Here is a 24,655-nt window from a genome sequence, read left to right as displayed (position 1 = left end):
AAGCATTCCTGAGAGGCCTACAAGTGGATGCCCACAGACTCTAGGGGCACGTTTCAGGAATTTTCATGTAGAAGGTGATTAATCAAGGGAAAAGGTTGCCAGCGGCTGGGGAAGGGGTGAGAAGATTCTGGACAGAGAGCTCAAACTTCCAGCCAGAGACACAGGAGCTCTGGGGACATGATTCTGAGCGTGGTTCCCATGGTTAACGTTCTTGTGATTTGCTAAGAGGGTGGATCTCAAATGTTCTCACCACAAGTGAGTCTGTGAGATGCAGCGTGTGTTAACTGACCTACTGTTACACTCACTTTGCAGTAAAGGTATCATAGCATCATGTTACATATCCTGAACTTGCACAGTGTTTCATATCAATTATATACAAACCAAGCTGGAAAAATTAAAATAAAATATAAGAAGAAAGGATATATTTCATATATTAGCAATAGGAAAAGAAAGTCTGGGCAAGAGGTGACCAGAACCCTCAGCCACCTGCACACTCCCAAGGGTAGGTAGACAGCAGGGACTCCAGAATGGGCAGGGGACGTCAAGACAATTCCAATGCAAACACATGAGGAGGGGTCCCTGGGCTGGAGGACTCAGGTACCAAGAGAGCCAACATCATGATACAAACAGAGCAGTGGGAATTGAGAAAAACGCAACAGTAAAAAGGAAGGCAGCACCAACACAGCAACAGCCTGGAAGACTCTCAAACAGGAAGGTGACTGGAAGACAGTTAACACACAATCCCCCTGAGGGCGATCTATTCACCTGAAATCTGACAGCGGGGACCAGACCACAGGGATGCAATTAGAGCAATGTTTGCCTGAGAATGGGTTGGGGGCGTGCTGACTGCAAGGGCCTCAAAGGACTTGCTGATGAAAAAGGGCATCCCTCACAACTCATCACACTGTCCAGTTAAAGCCATATTTTATTACCTGTAAGTTATAATCCAGTTACTCTTAAAAGCATTAGAAAAATAATTGCTAAAAGAATTAGTTTTAAAATGGCAAAAGCACCTTGTTACAAAAGATTTCCTTCAAAGCTCTCTGCTGAGGATCAGCAGGAGACCACAGGAGGCCTCCTTCCTTAACACCCAAATCCAGCAACACTACCAGCTGTCTAGTGCAATTAAACTAAACCTGAAAGTTTAAACTAAGCCAATTCCTGAGCAGAGGCGACCACGCACCTGTGCCGGGCTCCGACAGAGGAAGGCCGCTGTGCGCATCCCTCTGTAGCGCCGCACATGCAATGTTCGGATCCTTCCGCCCATGGACAGTCAAGTCAGATGGCCGATGTTACCTCCTGTTTGTACGGGACTAGATTCTGGGAACAGAGGGGCGAGTGAGAGCTCCAGTGGAAGGCGTGGGGGGGAGCAGAGCTCAGGCCGAGGGTGGAACAGAAGTGAGGAAAGTAGACGGGATGGAAACAGGGAAGAAGTGGGGAGGGAGGGGTCATGGCTGAAAATGAGAGATTTCCAAGGAATTTGTAGACATTCTATTGTGCTGCCAAAGAAAGTTTAAATTAAGAAGAAGAAATCACACTTCTTGTCCTTCATGTGAAATGAATAGCTAAGGAAACAGTAGTCAGGTAATAAAAGAATTGTAGGCTGAGCATTAGCCCAAGCTTTGGAGACAAGAATGAAAAATTATACTTTGTCAGGAGATTTCAGGGCTTTAGTTTGCAGATACTGATACATCTAGGTTTCACAGAGATCCTGAAGCTAAAAGCTACATTCTTTTTAAATACACACATTTATATAAAATTCCAGTATGCATTTGAGAGTGATGTGGTACCTACTGCTTGGTCTGAATCCTAAAGGGCACCTTATACATGAGAATATTTAGGGAGAGGAAATATATTCCTCGTAAGAGCCCTACAATTTAGTACTGACAGGGTGACTGAGGAGATCGAAGGTAAGGTGCACTCATGAGACCCAACTCCAGGAGCCCCGAGGCTGAGACTGGGCCGGAAGTGTTTCTGACCCATGTCACCGGCCTGCAGCTGAACAGGCCCTTGCCCGGGGGTGCTGCGCCACTGCTGACAGTGCGTGTGAGCAGGGAACGGGCAGCTCAACAACCGAGGCTCTCCTCACCACTTCCTGTCCGCATGTGGCAGCACTTTCAAGTAAACCTGAGACCTGCTGCAATTGTATCTACCTACAAATGAAGCAAGGCCTGCCGTCCACTCGGACTGGTCTCCAGCTTCTGGTAGAAGAGCTCAGGGCAGCGCCACGGGAGAGGCAAGGCTCCCTCGAGCTACAGAGACCAGGGGGCCTCCCAGCACAGACAGCTCGTCCTGGGGGCGGCTGGCCGGGTTTCCAGGGCAACCACAATGACAGATGACGGAGGCCGCCAGGGCATCCAGCAGGTTTTAGAGCAACAGATTTGCTTCCTCCTGTGGGGTCACTGATGAGTTGAACTCTTTTTTAACCTTTTTTTTTTTTTTTTTAGCAGAGTTATAGTTAGCATACAATGTTATATTAGTTTCAGGGATAGAACACAGTAATTTGATATTTTTACACCTTATGAAATAATCACCACAGTCGCACCAGCCACCACCTGTCACCATACAGACTTGCTACAACCCCACTGACTGCGCTCCCTATATGTGTGTCACTCCCCATGACGTGAGTTTTTACAGCATCAAGTTTACAAACAAGAAACAGAGACAGACTCACTGATACTGAGAACAAACCGATGGTTACGGGGTGGGAGATGGGAACAGAGGCCACAGGCTAGGATTTGAGCAGCACAGCGGCAGGTCAGAAAACGCCCCTGCACCAAGGGGTTGGCAGATCCAGGCAGGGTCGGCTGTGGGCCATGCCGCCCAGTCCTCAGGAGACGTCAGGGCACCTAGACAGACGCCCTCCCCCTAGGCATCCGCGACGCCCGAGAGCACAAGGGCCACCAGTCACCATGTCTGCAGCGGGGAGAGGGCAGGAAGGACTGGAAGGCAGCAACTGTTCAAGGAAGTGAGGAAGAAGACCCAGCTGGTGGAGGCATGAGAAAAAATCAAAATGTGAACCGATTTTTCCAGAAATTTGCTCATGACTTGAAACTTCCTCCTCTTGGGCACAGATGGAATTAAACCACAAGTAGACCATCTGACACAGTACAGAGAGCAGATGCCTGGCAGGCGTGAGGCCCTCCGCTTCCACGCCCTGTGGTTCTTCTTCCAAACCGGACCATCCACAAAGCTGTGTGTGGGGTTGGAAGGGCCTCTTTCTCTACCTCTCGGCATCTGGGAAGGAGTTCCAGTCGTAATTGTCCCTTGAAGTAAGAAAGTACAATTGATGCAGCATTTACGACTATGTGACAGCAGGTAAACCACGTACGCTGAGGTACTAAAATATCCAACTCACATTTAACTCACATTTCTGTCAGCCTTGGGATCCCCAAAGACATGTGACTGACAAGGCCAGCACCTCAACCAGCTCAGCTGTGCAGAGCCTCCAGCAGACTTTTCTCTCCACCGGCAATGGTCCCCACTGGACAACCCACGAGACACAGCTCCCCCAACAGCTCCCCTACCAACACATTCCCCCCCGACTGACACAGCCCCCCGCCAGACACAGTCCCCCCAGACACAGCCCTCCCACCAGACACAGTCACCCCCACCGGACACGGTACCCCACTGGACATGGCCCCCCCAAGACACAGTCCCCACCCCAGACACAGTCCCCCCAGACACAGCCCACCTCACCAGACACAGCCCCACCAGACACAGCCCCCCCTCAGACACAGTCCCCCCTCCAGACACAGCACACCCCAGACACAGTCCCCTCTCCAGACACAGCACACCCCAGACACAGCCTCTCCAGACACAGTCCCCTCAGACACAGCCCCCTCACCAAACACAGTCCTCCACCGGACACGTCCTCCCCCGGACATGGCCTCCCCACACCAGACACAGCCCCCACCAGACACAGTCCCCCGCACTAGACACAGTCCCCCCACAGACACAGTCCTCCCCCACAAGACACGGCCCCTCCATCACACACAATCCCCCCTACCAGACACAGTGCCCACCCCAAACACAGCCCCTCCCAGACACAACCACCCCACCAGACAGAGCCCCCCCACCAGACACAGAAGAGACTGTGTCTGGTAGGGGGGGCTAAATCCTGACCCCCTGCATGAGGGCTGCATCTGTCCTGACACTCTCTCCTCCCCAAGTGCTGCTAGGAGCTGGCCGGCACAGCCCTGGGAGCACAGCCACTGCAGGTAGACTCCCTTATACAGCACCGTTAGCCACAGGGAAAGTGAATTCACCTGCGCCAGGGCAGAGTCCAGCCCAGAGGCCATGCACCAGACTGGAAGGCATGAAAATATAAATTAACATCACAATTCCCAGACCATGCTCCAAGGCACCCTGGGGTACAAGGGCGAGGAAAGAGAATGTTAATTTCAAGGGAAACAGCAATTCTCCACGGGTGTGAGACCCCAGTGGCTGCTGCCTCACTTGAAAGTAGGATCACACTTCACCTGATGACCAAGGCCTGCCCACAGGCAACGACCAGCAAGCGCTTCCCTGTGACACGTGGCCTCTCTCTCCGTCCTGAGCCAGGATCTGGGCTCACCGAGTGACAGCACACACTCAGGAAAGTGTCAACTCAGAATCACGCTTGCTCCCGCTCAGTTCAAACCCTCAGCTTCTCTCCTGGGGTAGGATGTTCACCCGGTTCTGTGGTCTCAGCATCTGTTCTCCCAGGTATTTGGACATCAGGGTATTAAAGGCTCTAATCCCCATTTGCTTAATGGTTTTATTACTTTGTCATTATAACCCCATTAGAAGACAGCCTAGTTGCCATGATGGGCCTTAGTGGAGTTGATGTGACTGCTTTTGAAGGACAGTAACAACTTTGAACCCACCCAGACATGAGGACAGCCATCACCACACCCCAGATTCAAAGTTCTTCTTAACAACTCCAGTCACATGCCCTGAGGAGTGGGAAGGAAGTCAGTGGCTCAAAACCTCCGCCAGGACCTCCCAATAACAGCACTGCTACAAGGATCCCTGGTTTATAAATTAAAAGCACATTCGCTGGTGAAGGACAGGTTGCAAAGTTATTTTGGCAATAAGATGTCTTATACTTTCAGCTAATAGCATTCAGGATAAGCATCATTTTTATCTTGGAAAGCTTAAAGAAACCTGGTTCCGTAAAATATGCTTGTTTGCAAAGACTTTTTTGATTTTAGGAAAGAAATATAATACATCTTCAAAATATCTTACCAAAGCATCCGTGTGAGTTCTGACCGAGAACCCAGCCTCTCCCTCCATTCCAGATAACCTTGTCTGCCTACATCACTGAGACTCAACAATCTCTAAGCAAATGTCTACAAAAAGGGAAATATTCTAAGACTCTATAAAGAATAAAGACAGTTTATAGGCTCTACAGCTTTACTGCTTTCACGGAATCCACTAGGTATGAATGAAAATACATATTCTGTTGCAACTCCTAAAATAACTCAACAGATGCATGAATTCAAAGTAAATACAACATATTAACCAGCAATAACCTGAAGAAGCTTCAAGTGAACCTTACTGGAGAAAGAGATTTTGCTGCATTAGAAAGTGTTATCTCGCAGGTGTCAGGAACCTGGGAGTTTGGGCCAAGTCTCATCGCCCTGAGCCCTCTGTGTAGATGAGCCCACCACCCACCTGCCTGAGGACTTGTCACTGGCCAGGTTAAGAAACCGGGGGGACCTCAGCTGCCATCAGAGGACCTGAAGCTGGGGCAGTAGGTGGGATTCTTTAGGACAAACAGCATGGGGAGAAATGGGCCAGTAAGGGAGCTGTGACTTGTTAGAGTCTTTGCGAATTGGGGATACAAGGCCCCTACGAATGGGAAATGTGCAACCACTTCCCCCTCTCTGGGCTGTTTTCTCTGTTCTATGATGCTGTCCTTGGATGCATTCAAGCAGGTTTTTTAAGTTTTATTTTAATAAAATCCAATTATCTAAATTCTAAATCTTAATTCACGCTCTCAAATTCCCAAATCATGACTTAGGACCATGGTGAGATACTGACAGAAAAAGAGACTGCTGATGGTGTGCTCTGGTGCTTGTGGTTAAACATACTCACTGTAGGTTAAAATCTGTTAACCCTACAGTCTAGTGTAAAATGATATTGCAAATCATTTAAGCACTGAAATTCTGTTTTTGCTTGGAGGGCTTTAATTACATTATCAATGTTAAGATGATCTGGGGTCTGATCTATGTCATGGAAAGTGCACTGAAGTAAGAATAGTTTTTAAGCCTGAAATCAAGGCTGAGAACATTCCTGTCCAATCACACAGCTGACCTCCCTCCCAGGAAGACCTCTGTGACTGTTGCAAATGAGCATTCGCTGTCCTCCCATCCTCCTATCTCAGGAGGTGATAAGAAGAGGATCCTCTCCCACGTCTGCAAAGAAGCAGGTGAGGAGCCCAGCAGGGCTGGGTCGGAGCTCAGGACGGCCCCTCTCTGTGCTCAGCCACCAGGACTGGCCGGGACAGCAGCCAGGCCTGCTTCTGGACCCTCTGAGCTGGGAAGGCTTCCTGGAAGAGGAAGGCCAAGGCCCTGTGGACAGGACAGCTCCCAAAGAGGGACACACTGGGGAGGTAAGACCCCCAGCTGGGTCCCAGGAACTGAAGTTCAGCCCCAGAGGCTGAGGCCAGAGCTGTCCCAGGAGCAGGGCAGCAGAGGGGGCCACCCCCAGGGACAGAGCAGGGCCCGCCCACCAAGGGAGGAAGGTGGGAGAGACCCAGGGCGCAGAAGGGGCAGCAGGCCCACACAGGACCCATGGAGGCCCGGAATGGACACTGACCTCTGACCCCCGATCCTGTGTCCCAACAGGCCCCGCCCACAGTCGGCACCCAAGGACTGGGCTGAGGTTCCAGATGAGGGTCTGAGCTTTGAGATACTGTTAGAAATTTATTAGATATGTTAGAAATTACTGGCCTTATTGTGCTCAGTGAGATGAGACAGAGAAAGACAAATAGCATGTTATTTCATTTATGTGTGGAATCTAAAAATACAACAAACTAGTGAATGTACTAAAAAAGAAGCAGTCTCACAAGTACAGAGCACAAACGACTGGTTACTGTGTGGAGGAGGGGCAACTTAGGGTGGGGGAGGGGCAGGTGCCAAGGATGGGGTGTAAGACAGGCTCAGGGTGACTGCGTGACATGGGGAACACAGACAATATCCTGTAATAACTTAAATGGAGTGTGTATGTCAGTTGCTCAGTTATGTCTGACTCTTTGCAACCCTAACCTTTAGAAATTATGTAAAAGAATTTTGTTTAATTTTTGAAAAAAGAAATAACTGCCCTTGAATTAGATGGCTCTGAATTAGTTGGGTCCTGACACAATTCTGCTGCGTGTGTGCATGTGGATAGTGTCCAGAGTAGGGCAGCAAGAGCCATCTCACCAGGTGATTCTGCAGAGGACACAGGGAAGGAGGGTGGAAACATGCAAACTTCTCTGAGCTACTTTGTATCTGCTGCTTAAAAAGGGAGACAGAGCAAGGCCCAGGTGACAGGATACTCTGCCTTAAGGCGAATCCCTGGACACATCAGGCTGCTCTGAGTTTTGGGGTTTAAAACCAGCCGTCTGTCTCCCTGGATCTGTCATGATGTAATATTTTATACCAGCCTTGTGTCTATTTTCTCTCGGAAACCATGAACTTCCCAAAGCAAACTGCTGGCGCGGGCAGAGCTAAACTGAAGCCAACAGAACCAACGGTTAGTTTATCTAACGCCCTCCTTTTTCTTTTTAAATCACATTATGGACTCTTTGTGTTGTGATTGGAGCCATGAAATTAAAAGACGCTTACTCCTTGGAAGGAAAGTTATGACCAACCTAGATAGCATATTCAAAAGCAGAGACATTACTTTGCCAACAAAGGTTTGTCTAGTCAAGGCTATGCTTTTTCCAGTGGTCATGTATGGATGTGAGAGTTGGACTGTGAAGCAAGCTGAGCGCCGAAGAATTGATGCTTTTGAACTGTGGTGTTGGAGAAGACTCTTGAGAGTCCCTTGACCGCAAGGAGATCCAACCAGTCCATTCTAAAGGAGATCAGTCCTGGGTGTTCTTTGGAAGGAATGATGCTAAAGCTGAAACTCCAATACTTTGGCCACCTCATGCGAAGAGTTGACTCATTGGAAAAGACTCTGATGCTGGGAGGGATTGGGGGCAGGAGGAGAAGGGGACGACAGAGGATGAGATGGCTGGATGGCATCACCGACTCGATGGACGTGAGTTTGAGTGAACTCCAGGAGTTAGTGATGGACAGGGAGGCCTGATGTGCTGCAATTCATGGGGTCGCAAAGAGTCGGACACGACTGAGCGACTGAACTGAACTGAACTGTGTCATAAATGTTTAACATGCAGGACTCAATGAGTCTGGGAAACTATACAACCTATGGCCAGCGCTGAAGCCACAGAAACTCCTACTCCTCTGAGCACATCTTCCCGCCCCTTTATTATTATTATTATTATTACTGTGTGTGCTCATGTGCATGGTAAGAACACAACATATGCCCCACCTTCCTAGAAAGTGTTAGGTGCAGAGAGCAGAGCAGCTGGTGACAGCAGACTCCAGACACACTCCCCTGCAGGAAGCAAGCTCTGCATCTGCGAGCCCCAGCCCCGGCTCCCACCCGCCATCCTCTGCTCCCAAGTCTGACTCTCCAAGGGGTGGGTGAGGAGGCCACAGCACAGCCTTCTAGCTTCTGCTGGTCACGTGAAGAAGCCCTTCCTTACTTCTCCACCTGCCTCTCACCACTGTGTAGCTGTAACTTTACAAGCTGAGACAAAACACTCTTTTACCAGCATAACTAACCCCTCAGAATCCAGTAAAAAATATCCTATGATGAAAATCTGAATACAAATTATACAACAGTGAGCCATGAGGGGACATGTATGACAATGACTAAGATAATCAGAAGATACAGAAGTCCTTTCACAAATGTTAACCTTACACATTTAAGTTTTAGTCTTTCTAACCGTGTCCCATATATCACTAAACAATTGAATCTTCACGTAGGCAGCAGCCCTGGCGGTATATACGATGACTCTGGAGAAAGTATAACACATGTCTGTCAGCCTATCTATCGTAATAATCAATGATCAAACACAAAGCTTCTTTACTGAGTCCCATCAGTTTTCATGACAATTAAGTTTTTTTTTAATAGTTTCAAAAAGAATCTGCTTTATATCAGAATAAACAGAAATATTTAGAAAAGCAAATATCTATAACCATCACAATTCCAGAACCTTAAGTAAATTTCTCCTTTCAAATTCTCAGTAATTTTGAGACACTACAGCACCTTGGACAGCTCCAAGGACAGCCCAATAACTCAGTAAATATCTGTTGGATTACTGAAAATAATTAGTATAGACTAGGACAAACTTCATGAATGTAATAACTATCAGAGGTACTAAAGGTGTGCTTACCATTTAAAACAGAAAGGCGCCACCTACCAACTGACTGATCTAAGGGTGGTGCTCGAAAAGACACGAGAACACAAATATATTCCTTGTGGTATTTTTTTGAAGCAACAAAGTATCAGAAACAAAGTAGAAATCCCCCAAATTAGTTGAATTATGCTTTAGGCACACAATGGAATATTATAAATAATGCATTAGAAAAAACAAAAATATTTACAATACAATGTTAAGTAAAAAGTTACAAAACAGTATGCATATTCCTTTCCTATTTACATAATCTACGTACAGAAAACATGAATGAACTAAGAGTCCAAATAACAGTGATTCTTTCTGGGCAGAAGATGTAGATACACTTTCCCCCTGGCTTGACTTAACCTTTTAACTTTTCCATAAGAAACATGCTCACATGTATAGATCAAGTTGAGTTTCACTTCTTGGTATGCAGTTTACCAACTGGGTTATATTTCTCTCCAGACATGTTTTGTCAACCCATATATAAAACATAAAAAATGCTCCTACCTAAAAAGTGTTGTGAAAATTACCTGAGTGGTCAATAAATACTATCATTTTATGCATTACTTGTATAACAAAAAGGTTGGGGTGGGGAATGATACCACTTTCCTCTGGAAAGCTCCCATTGTAAATAGCATCCTCATTAAGACCTCTCTCATTATGCAAATGGAACAAAATCGGCCATGCTGTATTTCTCACTTGATGGTAACAGGGCATCAAAAAAAACACAAAAAAACAAAAAACCAAAAACAGCTGCATCTTCAGCTGGGCACGAGATTCTAAACCCAGCACCGACCTCTGTGGGAGACCAGCTCTCCTGCTCTGAATGTGTTTCCTTGTGTCCCAGAAGGTGAAGTCCTGAGGCAGATGCAGCAGACATGGGGCACGGAACCCATGCCCCAGGTTCTCTGGAGATTCCAAAGGGGAACACACTGCAAACGTGTCCGTCGGCCTTACTTTTGGTGTCATGTTAAAAAAAAAAATGTTATTAAATACTGCTGTGCCCAGATCAATAACTTTTGTGACTTCTGCTTTCCTGTTGGCAGAAAATGCACAAAGCTCTTATTCAGGTGGAAGGCCAGGAGGCCTGGGTCCCGAGGAGACCACTCTGCTGGTCACAGGGCGCGGGTCTGGGAGGGCAGGGCAGCCAGCTCCTGCTAGCAGGGGCTCCTGCTTCCTCCTCTGTAGGTTGACTGTGCCTGTGACTGATAGCTGACCACCTGTCTGTGTTCCCTAAGTGAGCTGAAGACGGCTTCACACACAGGATTTCTCGCTGGGGAAGGGGGGCGCCAGGAAGGATAAGATGCCTGCCCAAGGGAAAGAAGCTGAAAGGGTGGCTCTGATGATGGAAATGCAGAGTCAGAAGGCCCTTGAGGGTGTGTGCACTCACTCAGGTACTCTCCTCTGAAACCAGGCGCAGGCTTGTGTCTGCTCCTCAGCCTCTTGCGCTGGGTCTTCTCCATCCTCTGAGCTGCAGCGTGGGGCTCACGGTTCAGGTCTCTCTCTTCTCTGGCCACAATCCTCCCAACCCCACGCCCCATCTGCAAGAGGTAACTCCAGGGTCCATCTGCGGCCTGGCATCTGCCTGAGTCCCCGGCTCACATCCAGAAAAACACGCTCACCACACAGCTGGGGCTGCAGCATGAGTGGCGTGGAGCCACAAATCTGGCTCTCAGCCCACCCCCTCCAGGCACCCTCCTGGAGGGTCTGAGGCCCCTTCCCCAGCACCATGAACAAGCCCTGGATATAGTCCTCCGAGTCTATTTGCTGAGTAAGCAGCTCCAGGAGAGACAAACTTGAGAACAACAAGGGCCACGGGTGAACCAGACGAGTATATAAGCAAAGAACCGCGATGTGTGACAGCGAGCACAGGTCGGGAGACTCGGATTTCATGAAGAACATGCACCACGAAGGACCTGACTCGGGGCAAGTCCCTGAATTTCTGGCTCTTGGTCCCCCAAATCCCAAAGTCACTACACTTGAGTGATTCCTCTCTGGGCTCTGTGACACTGAAGATGCTGTGGTTCTGTTACTGCATCCAGGCTTCTGGTCGGTTGGGGTGAAGATGTCATGTTCAGGCTCTTGCCTCCAGAATCTCATCTGTTTTCCAGCTCACCATTTCCCTGTGTATTTTATCACTTTGCTCAAAGGGCTCAACTGGCTCCTGATTGCTATCAGCCTGGTCCCCCATGGGGTGCCCCTTCCCAGCTGTCAACCGAGCTCTGCACCAGGCCTGGCACAGCTGGTCACTGCCCCTCCAGCTCCTCATAAAGCAAATGTGTAAGAGGCCACCGGCATCGGCTCCCTGACAGCTTGCGCAGGATTAGGAGGAAGCAACTTTAACTTGCAGCCAGGATTCTGCAGGTAGGAACCCCTGCCATTAGTCTTTTTTTTCCCTTTCCTTCTCTTTTTGTTTTTTAAAGAAATAGTGTGACAGAAAGTGACTGATGGTTTCATCGACCAAGAGCCTGCACATTGAAGGAGGGGCCTGGGCCTGGAAGCCTTGAAGGTCCTCACTGATGCCTCGGGCCCTGCAGAGACCCGGCGCAGGCTCTCCCTGACTGTGGCCCCATCAGCGTGGAGGCTGGCAGCTCAGGACCCCGTGGACCAGGTGCTGGCCCTTCACCGTGAGGTCTTGGGGACAGTGGGACACTCTCAGGGCACAGACTGGGGGCCCGGTATTTCCACATTAACCCCTCTGCTCCCACTGGAACACTGCAACCCCCATCCTGTCCTGTTCATCCCGGCCTCTCCTCCAGTACAGCCCAGGTGGGGCCTTTCTGGAACATCCCCATCCAAGGCTGATCATCCCACCTCTTACACATGGAAACTGGCTCTGCCCTGACAAAGAACGTCTCCTCTGCTCCTGCTGTGACCCCAGGACCCAGGCCACAGCCAGCATATGGTGGTGAGTCAGTGTTTGATGAGTGAATAATGAAGCAACTTCTAAGCTGACTCTTGGTGAAGATGACACAAGAACCCATCCCCAAGGCCCTAGGCCCTCCACACGGAGCACACAGACCTCTTGCAGTCTTTCCTTCCTCTTCAGGGATGCTGTTTTCCCAGGTACACAGAAGTGGCATCACAGCCCCAGGAGGGTCAGGACGCCCCATATACCTGATTCAGGGCTGAAACTTTCCACTCAACGTTCTAAATCCAAGCAAATCATATCCCTAGCAACCCTGCGCAGTGCTGGTGGGAAGTCAGTGACCAGCTTACAAACCACATGAATGCCACCATCCCGAGGGCCCCAGGCTCTCCAGGACAACCATCCAGACCAAGGACAGTGCAGTCAGAGCAGGTAGACAGATGATCTGGGCTGTGAACACAAGGGCAAAGCCTCCTCCCCGGGGCCTGGGTATCAGGAGGTGCTGGGTGACAGGAAGGCCCTGGGGGAGGGAGCAGGGAGTGGAGACTTGAGGCCCACCTGGACTCGGGCCCTAGGGGGAGGACGGGCGTAAGTGGGGGCATACAGGACGACGGGGCCCCCAGCACAGCCTGTGACCCAGGGGCGGACAGCACCACGGGTCGGGCCGAAAGTCAGGGCAGAAAGAGGCCTTCAACCTGCAGGTTAGGGGTCAGCACGCGCAGCCACCGCCTGCTTTCAGGAATCAAGCACCCCAGGAGCACAGCACGGCCTCCATGGACACTTCAGCCTGTGAGCACAAGGGCAGAGCAGGTGGAACAGAGGGGCCGGGCAGGCGAGACTCGGGGCTCCGTCTCCAAGTTATCAAGAGTTGCAAGACCACCTCTGGGACCAGGGTCACACATCCTGTGTGACAAACCCTAAACCTCCACGCGGCCCCTCAACAGCACAGCGGGCCGAACAGGACGCCGCGGAAGCCTGCAGCTGAGGCTTCTTACTCTAAAAGCAGGGCTGCTGCCCCTGGACGCCGCCACTCCGAGAAAGGAAGCCTCTCCAGAGGAGGTGGGCTCCCGGGAGCGAGGGCGCCACCCGGAGGAGCGCTCGCCTGGGGGCGGGGCGGGGCGGGGGCGGGGCTGGCACCGAGGCCTCGCCCCAGGCCCGGGCGGCGCAGCGCAGCTCCGCTCCCGCCTCGGCCACCAGGTGGCGCTGCCACCAAGCCCTTCGGGGGCAGCGGCGGACGGTCGCCGGACAGGGGCGCCGGGAGCCCCTGGGGGCCCCCTCCTCCACGGCTAAACCGGACCGGACAGGCCCCTCCCGACCCAACATGCTCGCTAGGCCAGGGACGGGGCAGTGGCAGGCAGCCGCTGCTTCTGCCCTTGCTTTTACTTAGGTGGGGTTTATCAGGCTACTGATGTCACTAAAAGGCTAGGGCAGGATGGTGATGGGAAAGGGCATTCAGACGTCACAACCCCTCCTGGGGACACGCGCAGGCTTGGCAGGAAATCACTCGTGTCTACAAATCCACACGAGGGCTTCGGCCTCAGGGAGCGAGCCTCACCTGGGTACCCAAGTGTCCTTTCTGAACTGCGCTTCCCTCCTCTCCAGGCCCTTTAGGTCAGTAGTTCTTGGTCAGTCAGGACTGACCCCCTCGTCACAATCACACAGGGACAGGGGTCTCAAGACATCTCTGGCTGGAAGGGCCTGGGGGTGTGGCCGCTGAACATCCCACAGGGCACAGGACGTCCCAGGGCAGATAGTGATCTGACCCCAAACATCCAAAGTGTGGATGCTCTGAAATTCCGGTGCAGAATCATCGATCCCCAATTCTTCCTTGGTTTTGAGGGTTAAATAACTTGAGTAAACTATTTAGGAAATTGCATGCAACACAACGAATTTCCAACACATCACAGTTACTACTGGCTACATGACACCTATAACTTTGTATATCTGGGTATGATCAAGGTGGCGCATTCTTCTGCCAAGAAATTGGGTCTGGAACCCACGGGGTTAACAATTTCTCCAAGACCTTTATGGAGACTGGCTCTCCTGATGCTGAGGACAGGACCATGGCACACTCAGCTCTCCACTGAGATGCGCTAAAGCCCATTTAACCTGGAAACAGAAACAGGAAGAAAGGCAACCCAGCCGTTCAGTGTCTCACATGCTTGCAAGAGCGAAAAACCAAGCATTGTTCACAGAGAGGCATTAAATTATTCAGGCGAAGCCCAGCACATTTTCAGGGCATGAGACACATTATTGATTTGCCCACAGCAGACGGTCACAGGTCTGGCCAGAGCAGGCACTGCCCAGGGACGAGGTCACAGCCACACTGGCAGCCATAATCCCTCCCCCTCACCACAGGCCCAGGCCACCTGCGGCTTGGACAGGCCTGCCAGGGTCTGGGGGCCGCTGTCCTGTTTTCACATGCCCGGGACTAGGCCGGCTTCCAGGGGGCCTTCTGAGCAGGTACAAGAGCCAATGGTAGTGGGGGTGGTGTCAGTGGGAGGGTGTGTGTGTGGAGTGGGAGGGGTGATGGCCCTGCAGGGGCTAATTCCTGACAATTTAAGAATGAGAGAGCCGAGCACCCAGAGATTACAGAGCAGTGTGGGAGCAGCTACTATCAGATCCCCACAAGCCAGTCTCACTTTCCCAGTTTCCACAGACACATCACAGACAGAATCATGAGTGCGGAAAAAAGACATGTTAGTCGCTCATTTGTGCCCGACTCTTTGAGACCCCATGGACTGTAGCCCGCCAGACTCCTCTGTTCATGGGATTCTCCCGGCAAGACGATCGGAGTGGGTTCCAGTCAACTATCATACGATAAACCAGGTGGGAGAGAGACAGAGAGGGAACACACACCTGGAGAAAAACCCAAAGGTGCCAGCAGTAAACATCCCAACAAAGACGCTGCTCCAGAGACGCCCGACACCCCCCACTCCTTAACCACACAGCCCACAAGGTTCTGCTCAGCAGGTTTCCCAACAAAGACACTGCTCCAGAGACGCCTGAGACCCCCCCACTCCTTAACCACACAGCCCAGAAGGTTCTGCTCAGCTGGTTTTCTGGGAGAAGAGTTTTTTACAGAAACAAATGTGTTGCCATGTTCAGCTCCTCTGGGGCTGAGGCAGAAGAAAGGCAGAGGAAGGAGGTGACAGCTCTGTGCATTCAGAGCCTCGCTTCTTCCTGAGTTCAATACTGAAAACTTGGAAAATGCAAATTCCAACAACAGATACTGAAATGCTACACATTATTCAAGGTCAAAGATGCCAGTTTCAAGGATGGTCTAGAAGCCTGCTTCCAACCCCGGGGAGTAGAACGGATGGAGTCTGTGCGTGGGGCTTAGGGGGAGACGTGCGGGAGGAAGAAGACAGCACCTAGGGAGGCAGGAGCCGCAGAACTGAGGCCTTGGCTGTGAAGCAGGGCTCATTCGCTGAGAGGTTGGTCAGATGAGCCGAAGTCACACTGTGAGAGTGCATTTTGTGCACTGAATCCTAAGTTTCTGTAACATAAGCTTCCATCAACAGCCCCTAAAGAAACTTCCAAAATGAGAAATGGAGTGGGGAGAGTCATAGAGAAAAGGGGCTCTGCCCCAGGTACAGAGGATGTGAGGCTCTACCCAGAAAGGGCTGGAGACCGCCCCACAGACCAGCAGCCAGCGCTTCCTGACCCGCAGTTGCACCTCCTGTCCTGATTAGGTCAGTGCCATGCCAAGCAGCATCCAAGCCCAAACAAACCACACAGTGTAAGAGTCGAGTTGTGCTTGTTTATATTCGCAACCTTAAGATTAAACACTTGCAGGGGGATGTCAGGGTTTTCAACACAGAAAAACAGAAGCCAAGGTTAACTTTCTGGAGTTTAAGTGAGAAATTTAAGCATATTTAGAGAATTCGTACAATTCCATTAACTTCTGGCCACTTTAATCTAATCAACGGATAACTTTCACCACATAATGTGTTAACTCCAAATGTATTACTAGTTCCTTCACGTGACCTTACACAAGTGGCCCTCCCTGTCTGTGAAGTGGGGAGCCCCGTCAGGAAGTACACCCTCTACAGCTGCCCTGTTTCCAGACCCGGCCATAGTCACACCCGGCGACCGTGCCCTTGGCAATCTGTGCTGTCCTAAAGGGAAAGTGAAGTGAAAGTCGCTCAGTCTTGTCCAACTCTTTGCAACCCCATGGACCGTACAGTCCATGGGATTCTCCAGGCCAGAATACTGGAGTTGGTAGCTGTTCCCTTCTCCAGGGGATCTTCCCAACCCAGGGATCAAACCCCGGTCTCCTGCACTGCAGGAAGGTTCTTCACCAGCTAAGCCACAAGGTTAGCCCAACTCAGTGACACACTCGATTTCAAAGACTGAGGACAAAAAAACCCACAACTGCAAATGTCTCCCTGAACATTTTTCTTTTGATTATACACTGTGCAGAGAAGAGAGGACACAGCAGGCCTGGGGCTGTTATCTTCAGAAAGGCTTACCTGCAAACCTGACCTTTAAGGCTGTCTGAGAACTTGACTGGTGAAGAGCTCCCACCCTGTAAACTGCTGCAAATATCCCCTGAACTCTAAGAGTGGCTCGCGGTGCCTTCGTGTGAACGATGCGGGAGGGGGCGGTGGTCTGGCAGCCTTGCCCACACCCAATGACCAGCAGGCTGGCCTCAGCCCTTCTCTCTGTCTGTCTGTGGGTCTGAGTCACTCAGACACTAGAGAACATGCTTTTCTTCTGGGTGTCCAGAATTTTAGTGACCACTGTCCTCACACAGGCATTGGGCAGCCAACCTGACCTGGACTCCACGTGCGGGTGAGCATCTCTGATGGACGACACCTCCCGTCACATCCTGACTTACTGCTGTGGAGCTTCCCTGGGGGAAGGGCCGTGGGAACTGCACCCTGTCTCTCTGATTGGCCCCTGTGCACCTCCTCCCCTGGACAGTGCATGCCGTATCCTTTCCCGGGAGTAAGTCTCATCTGTGTAAGACTACAGGCTGCAAGTCCTCAGGAAGTCACCAGCCCCGGGGGCTGGCTGTGAGGACCCGGGCACAGTTAGAGTCAAAGAAGTGGGATTTGCTGGAACCATCCTGACTCTGTGAAATATGGTGAAAGCTTGTTTGGAAAACAAAAGATGAAGAGGTGGGAGTGAAAGACCTTTGGTGCCTGGTGGGCTGCGGAGGCGCCGTCTGTAAGTGGATCAAGTTTCCTATGAACTTCAACTGCGACATGCCCGGCTGAGGAGACATGGTTTGCAGATTCTCAGGCGGTTCTTGGCTGCTCTGGATGACGCAGATGGGAGCAAGTGCAGCCTCCTGACACACCTTCTCTGTTTCCGTCAGGTGGGGAGGGAAAGACCCAGACTTGCCAAAGGTGAGTTTGGATGAGCTTTGTGTGGGAGGAGTCAAGGTTAAGCTGAGTTACAGAGGCTGAAGCAGAGCTTCATGAGCCAGGAAGAGAGGGGGAGGCAAACCCTGCGGCAAGCGCTGCACTGGCCCGCCCTGCCCTGCCCTCCACCCAGGACCCCAGGCCGTGCAGCGCCAACCCCGTCAGTGCAAGCTCAGCACTGGGGATTCAGGTGACCATGCAACGAGAAGACAGAGGGAGAGGGGTGAGGCTGCACTCTGTGGCTATGGCATCAGAATGCATAATGAAAACGGATGTAAATGCATGGCTGCCATTTCACCAATGCTAGAGGGCTCATCTCAATCAAAGAAGCTGCAAAAAGAAAAAAATATTGGTAAGCCACAGCTTCTAGCTTTTCCCCACTGGTGGCAGATTGGAATTTAAGCTCTTTGAATATTAGAAATAGAACAAATTTCCATAACTGGTGATGGCTGCTATTCTATCAAAGCTTGTGGAAGACATGCAAAGACATGCAAAGGAACATGCAAAAGGAACAGAAGCACTCTCCAGGGGGACACACTCTTGGAGGTTTTCTGGAGTTTTCAAAAGCAGTTTTTAGTTTGCTAATGAGCTGTCTTGAATCTGACATCTGCCCCTGTGAGCTGATGACTTCCCAGCCTCTAAGCGAGTGACTCAGACCTGCAGATGGACAGAGAGAAGGGCTGAGGCCAGCCTGCTGGTCAGTGGGTGTGGGCAAGAGTGTCGGGCCACATCTCAGCCTGGCCGCCTCCCAAGAAAAGCTGAGACTCAGACCCAGGGAGCAGCAGGTTCAGGACGCTGCTCTGTGAACTGTGGGCTATGAAAACACCGCGGGTGCTGGCTGGCTGGGTCACCTGCGTCCATCCGCCCACAGGAATGTTCTCTGACCACCAGAAACCAGGCTGCGGATTAGCTGTACGATCCTCATTCAGAAACAACTGCCTAATGCCTGATTCCTGCAAAATGGACAGCTGGGCTAGGTGGGCAAGCTAGGGCTGTGACTCTCCTTGCACCTTGACAGCCGGCTCGCAAGCCACCAAGTGCTTGCGGGGCAGCGGGTGATTAAATGCCCTGTCCCCGGGCAGGCTGTGTTAGGCTGTTCCTGGTAAATAACTGCAACAAAAGGCTCGGGTTGTGTGAAGCTATTCTAAACTTCTGTAAAAATTCACGATTTCACACTGACCCCTCCTGAACAGGATGCATCTGTCTGGTCACATTATGTGAAAACTTACTTTGTCAAAATGCACCTCAAAATGCTCCACTGTAACCATTCCTTTCTCACGAAGATCTGCATGAGAATAAGAAATAGCTGTGCAAGACTACAAAGCTGTGATTACTGAATGGGACATACTGGCTTACAAAATAAAGGAGAAAAACCAAAACGCCAGGATCAAGAGACACAGTGGGGTGGGGGAGTGAGGGGCATTAATGGACATGTCTTCAAAGCCCCACCTGAAGTCTTCCCTCCACCTTCCCCCAAAAGATAAATGAAGAAACTCTCTGGACCACCTTTCGAAGCAAATGCCAGTGCCCAAGTTCAAAGTGCCTGCGCCTGGCAGTGCTGACCACGGACAGTGGGGCTGACTCAGCTCCTGCAGCTTCCAGGATGCCCAGCCCAGATGCTGTCCAACCTGAGCAGAGGGTAAAATGGTGTGACAGACAAGGACACCATCTGGAACTGACCACTGCAGGCAACCCCCTGAACCCAGGCACAGGAGCGGATGATTACTGGCCAGGAGGAAGACCACAAGGGGCCCGTGAATCCGACGGTCAGGCTGGGGTGCCTGACACAGCAGACTCGGTTTTCAGGGCACTGGTGTGTCATTTGGGGTGCCCCTGCTGGGTGGTCCCTAATTATCCAGCATGGCCTCAGCCCTGAGGATGTAGCCCACTGGCCAGAGCCACACTGGGCCAGTGCTGATACCTCAAATGACAAGACCTTGGGGGCTCTGACTCCCTATCAGGGAACCCCTGAGAGGCCACGAGGAAGGTGAGGCTGTGTCTGGTGACTTGGACCACAAAGAAGCATCCAGGGATGGGGCTGGCAGCTAGGAGCTTCCATCATGAAACTGAGGAGGCTGCTGTGACTCAGTGACTCAGGAGGCTTGAGTCCAGAGCAAGGGCGAGGTCTGGGCTGCAGGTCCCAAGGTCCCTCGCGGGGGACAAGGCAGTTTGGACCCAGCCCCCAGGGCGCCCTCGACCTCCCATGGGACTGTCGGTGGCACTGTCTCGTGCGGGTGCCTGGGCATCTGCGCCTCTCTCCCTGAGTTGCATCTGCGCCCCTCTCCCCGAGTTTAGCAGCATCACCAGGGCACCGTCCTGGCATGGTCAGGATGCAGTGCATTTAGCAGCATCACCAGGTCACTGTCCCGTCGCAGACAGGACGCAGTGCATTAGGGGCTGTGATCAGGTTCTGTTTTCACATCTCAGAACTCTGTTATTTTCCTTCCATGATGACGTGGGTTTTCCATGTGATGAAGGAATGGATTGGCCTGCCTTTGTGTCATGATTTCACTGTGCGTTTCACTCAAACAAGACCACATGATGTGTCTGCATTGGGTCAAAGCCTAAGACTCCTGAGTCTCATGTGAAAATCCTGGTACCTTCTTTTACAGCGTTTGCAGAAGTACTGCCAGCACAGCTCTATGCCACATGCCCTCTCATCTTCCTAAAGAGAGGAGCCAGCGGAGCCATCCTCCCTGCTGACCGTCATGGCCGCTCTCTGCTTGTCACCGTGTGCACCAGGCGCGTGAAGTGACAGCTCTAGTGTGATGGGGCATACCCGTGACCCCACCAGAGGATGCTCTGCAGAGAAAGGTTCAGAGGACAAGGATCTGAGTCTCAGATGAGGAGGAGAGGGCCAGGCAGAGAGAGGTGATCTAGGTCATGGAGGAACCACGCACAAAGGCCCAGAGGTGAAGGACGGCAGGCGTCCATACTGATGGAGGAGACCCCAGGGCAGAGGCACATCTGTGCAGTGACGGAAACCTCCTGTGGCCCCAGGCCGTGGAGATGCCTGCATGCAACCCCAGAGCCACACGCGGGCAGGAGATGAGCCTGAGTGTACACTACGACAGCAAGCGACGCTGGCCACGAGGACAGCCCTTCCACTGTCAGAACAGGGACGGCACATGAGTCTCCAGTGTGCTGTGTGACAGGAGGAGAACGTTGCTCCCAGAAACTCCTCCAGGAATGGTGCTGACTGCAGTGTGCGGACTGCTCCAGGGTGTGGGTTGAAGGATAGCAGGGTGGAGTCCCCAAAGAAGACCACAGAACCACAGAATGGATCTCACTGGGATGGGGTAGTGAAAGAAGGGGAGTCCTGCAGCCAGACAGACACGCGAGTGCAGGACATGTGGAGAGGGAAGAACTAAGCCTCTGAGCTGCATGGAGCCCCTGGACCAGGGTCACCAGGACTTGCCAGACCTGGATCGCCAGGACCTGCCTCTTGAGGGTGCAGGGCTGTGTGCAGCTGCCTCCAGACTGCTGGTATTTGGGTTGTATCAGTTCCCTGGGTCTGTGCAGACTTAGCCAGGAAGCAGGGCCTCCACAGGAGTCTCAAAGGAGGCCCCCACCTCCCTCCTGCCTCCTGGAAACACTCAGGAATGGGGGGAGCAGAAAGCAGCCACTGTGTGATGGTTTTTAAATTCCCTGGAGATCCAAGGATCCCCACATTTGCAGAGAACTCAGGGTGCTGGGGGCCAGGACATAATCTGCTCCTGAAGCAAGATGAAGACACGTGCTGGAGCACCCACGTGCTGGCTTCTGCCTGGGACCGTCTGGGATGCTTCCCCGAGAAGGCCCAAGGGATGCTAAGGAGTGTGAGTTCTTTTGGGGTGGGGCGCAGGTGAGAAGGGAGGTCAGCGAGGGCGGAGGAGACAGAGCAGACATCTGGGGTCCGCAGGAAGGTGAGCGCACGAGAAGAGGCCTGAGGGCCTGGCCAGGGCCGGGAGCATGTTGGCTGCTGCCAGCCAGGCCACCTGCTTCCTCGGCGCCACACGAGATGCCTGGATGGCGGGGTGCTGGGCTGGGCGGGTTGGGATCCTGGCTCTGAGGGCAGCTGGGGTGAAGCCCAGGTCTTCCCCACCTGCATCCCACTTGGCCTTGGGATTTCAGGGAGAAGGGCCCTCTTGAGGGGACGCCCCAGGCCCTTGGCTCATTTCTCTGCAGGGGCTGCAGGGAGAAGACGTGAAGGAAACAGCAGTGGGAACCATAGTCCTGAACCTTGGAGGCCAAGGAAGAGTGAACACAGGGCAGAAGCAAAGGAACCTGTCCTCAGAAAGTCTCGTTCAGGAACCTTGCAAGTCAGCCTGTGAAGGAGCAGCAACAGCCAAGTCGGGGCTGCAGACTCAGGCCTGCCAGGGAGCCTGGTGCCCAGGATGGACATGGGCTCTGCCCGAGGGACCCAGGCTGTCATCCTGTGAGGGGCCGTCCAGCACATCACTGGTGTGTGCATGAGTCTGAGCAGTGCACTCGCCAGGCCCCTCAAAGCCAATAAAAGAAAAGCCAGGAATATAAGGGAATCATGAGCTTCCTCTTTAAAATTAAAAATGCCTTTGGCTGCATTAAAGCAGTAAGAATGCTTGGAATTTAAATGAAGTTTGTGAGAGCCTTGGAAAGACCAGGGGACTTAAGAGCCTGAAGACCCAGCTTAATGTTTGAATTTTGCTATTTTATGACTGTTTTGACATTTACTTAAATTCTCAGAGTCTCCATTTCACCTTTAAAGTTGGGATAATAAAAATGGCAGCATGGAAGGATGCCTCAGTGACATGAATGGGAAATGCATACAGAACCCTTGGTGTTGTGAGGGGCTGCTGCTGGCCCCCAGGAGGCCAGGCATCTGGGAAGAGAGCCAGAGACTGATGGCACGTCCTTGGGTCAGGGCAGCTCAGACCCACGGGCCACAGGCAGGCTTGCTCTGGCTAAGAGACACCTGAGCAGGCTCAGCCTCCTCACCTGGAACAGGAGGAGGAGGAGGGAGCAGTCAGTCACCAGGGTGCCTTGCAGACTCGGGCTCAAAATGTTCTGTCACCCATGCAGAGACTGTGCACATGCATCAACAATGCACACATGCACTGTGCAGTATGCAGCATGTGTGCACCACACACACGCATCTACTGTGAACATACATGCACCAATGCACACACACGTGCCACGCAGCATGCAGCATGTGTGCACCACACACACGCATCTACTGTGAACACACATGCACCAACACACACACATGTGCCATGAGGCATGCAGCACATGTACACCACACACACGCATCTACTGTGAACACACATGCACCAACACGTGCCCACACGTGCCATGCAGCATGCAGCACGTGTACACCACACACACACATCTACTGTGAACACACATGCACCAACGCACACACACACGTGCCATGCAGCATGCAGCACGTGTACACCACACACATGCATCTACTGTGAACACACATGTACCAACGCACACACACACGTGCCATGCAGCATGCAGCACATGTACACCACACACACGCATCTACTCTGAACACACATGCACCAACACACACACATGTGCCATGAGGCATGCAGCACGTGTGCACCACACACGCGCATCTACTGTGAACACACATGCACCAACACGCGCCCACACGTGCCATGCAGCATGCAGCACGTGTACACCACACACACACATCTACTGTGAACACACATGTACCAATGCACACACACACGTGCCGTGCAGCATGCAGCACATGTGCACCACACACATGCATCTACTGTGAACACACATGCACCAACACACACACATGTGCCATGAGGCATGCAGCACGTGTGCACCACACACACGCATCTACTGTGAACACACATGCACCAACACGCGCCCACACGTGCCATGCAGCATGCAGCATGTGTACACCACACACATCCATCTACTGTGAACACACATGCACCAATGCACACGTATGTGCCATGCAGCATGCAGCACATGTGCAACACACATGTATCTACTGTGAACACACATGCACCAACAATGCACACATACATGTCATGCAGCACACAGCACGTGTGCAGCACACAGGCATCTACTGTGAACACACATGCATCAACAATGCACACACACACACCATGCAGCATATGGCATGTGTGTAACACACACGTCTACACCATGGACACACACACACCGCACACATACATCTACCATGCATATACATGTGCACACCACACGTGTGTACCACGTACACACACACACTGTGCAACCTACAGTACGTGTATGTACCACATACAACCTAGATGAGGCTGTCATCTGAACTGGTGAGCTAAGTAAAGCAGATCAACCCTCCTGGGGTGGGTGGGGGGCCCCCCAATCAGCCAAAGGCCTGGACGGAAAACAAAGGCTTCAAGGGAGACTTTGCTGCCTGCTGATGTCAAAATGGGATCTGGGTTTCCCTACCTTTGGACTTGAATTGCAACACAAACTCTCCTGGGTCATGAGGCTGCAGATCATGGGCTGTGTCAGCTCCCACAATCACACGAGCCAAAGTTCCTCACAAGAAATCTAAGTCTTTCTATATAAAGATACATGCATTTATACACACACACACATCCTCTTGTTCTGTCACTGGGGAACCCTGGCAGCCACACCTTCAGATGGAGACCACAGGGTTTCTTGTCCTTCACGTGGAGAACCCAGAGGTGCCTCAGAGCTGTCTCTGCATCCATCCCTGAGGCCACCTGGTTGCTGGCTCCTGGCCCACCATCCACAGACGGCGTCCTTCCGTCTTCCTACTCACAGTCGAGAGAGCCCACGCTCACCACTCCATGAGCTGTGACTGTCAGCTGAGCTGGACCCAGTGGGACACTTAAACACATCGCCCTAACTGAACACCAGGGCCATCTCTGTGGGGACCCCTTCTGATGTGCACGCACTGCTGTTCATGTCCTCAGGTAATCATCAAGGCAGGCCTGATGCTGTGATTTCATTATACAGAGCTCTCTGCATGGTCCA

At 51.9% G+C, this 24,655-nt stretch overlaps 1 protein-coding gene and 1 long non-coding RNA gene across 3 annotated transcripts in view; both read right to left on the bottom strand.

The window, feature by feature from the left end:
- Positions 1 to 13,452, bottom strand: part of LOC112444581 (uncharacterized) — a 32,515-nt gene extending 19,063 nt beyond the window's left edge. Inside the window, exons 1-2 of one of the 2 annotated variants that reach the window (XR_009493082.1) lie at positions 12,465 to 13,452; positions 10,833 to 10,983 (exon numbers count right to left, since the gene is read on the bottom strand). This is a non-coding gene — a long non-coding RNA (uncharacterized lncRNA). Of the gene's footprint in view, positions 1 to 10,832 lie in introns of both variants that reach the window. The other variant, XR_009493081.1, reaches the window with a different exon arrangement.
- Positions 1 to 24,655, bottom strand: part of DLGAP2 (DLG associated protein 2) — a 603,057-nt gene that overhangs the window by 412,811 nt on the left and 165,591 nt on the right.

This window comes from Bos taurus, chromosome 27 (assembly GCF_002263795.3).
Source record: "Bos taurus isolate L1 Dominette 01449 registration number 42190680 breed Hereford chromosome 27, ARS-UCD2.0, whole genome shotgun sequence".
NCBI lineage: Eukaryota > Metazoa > Chordata > Mammalia > Artiodactyla > Bovidae > Bos > Bos taurus.
Note: the sequence above shows the minus strand (reverse complement) of the source record. Positions and strands in the feature narration are given on the sequence as shown.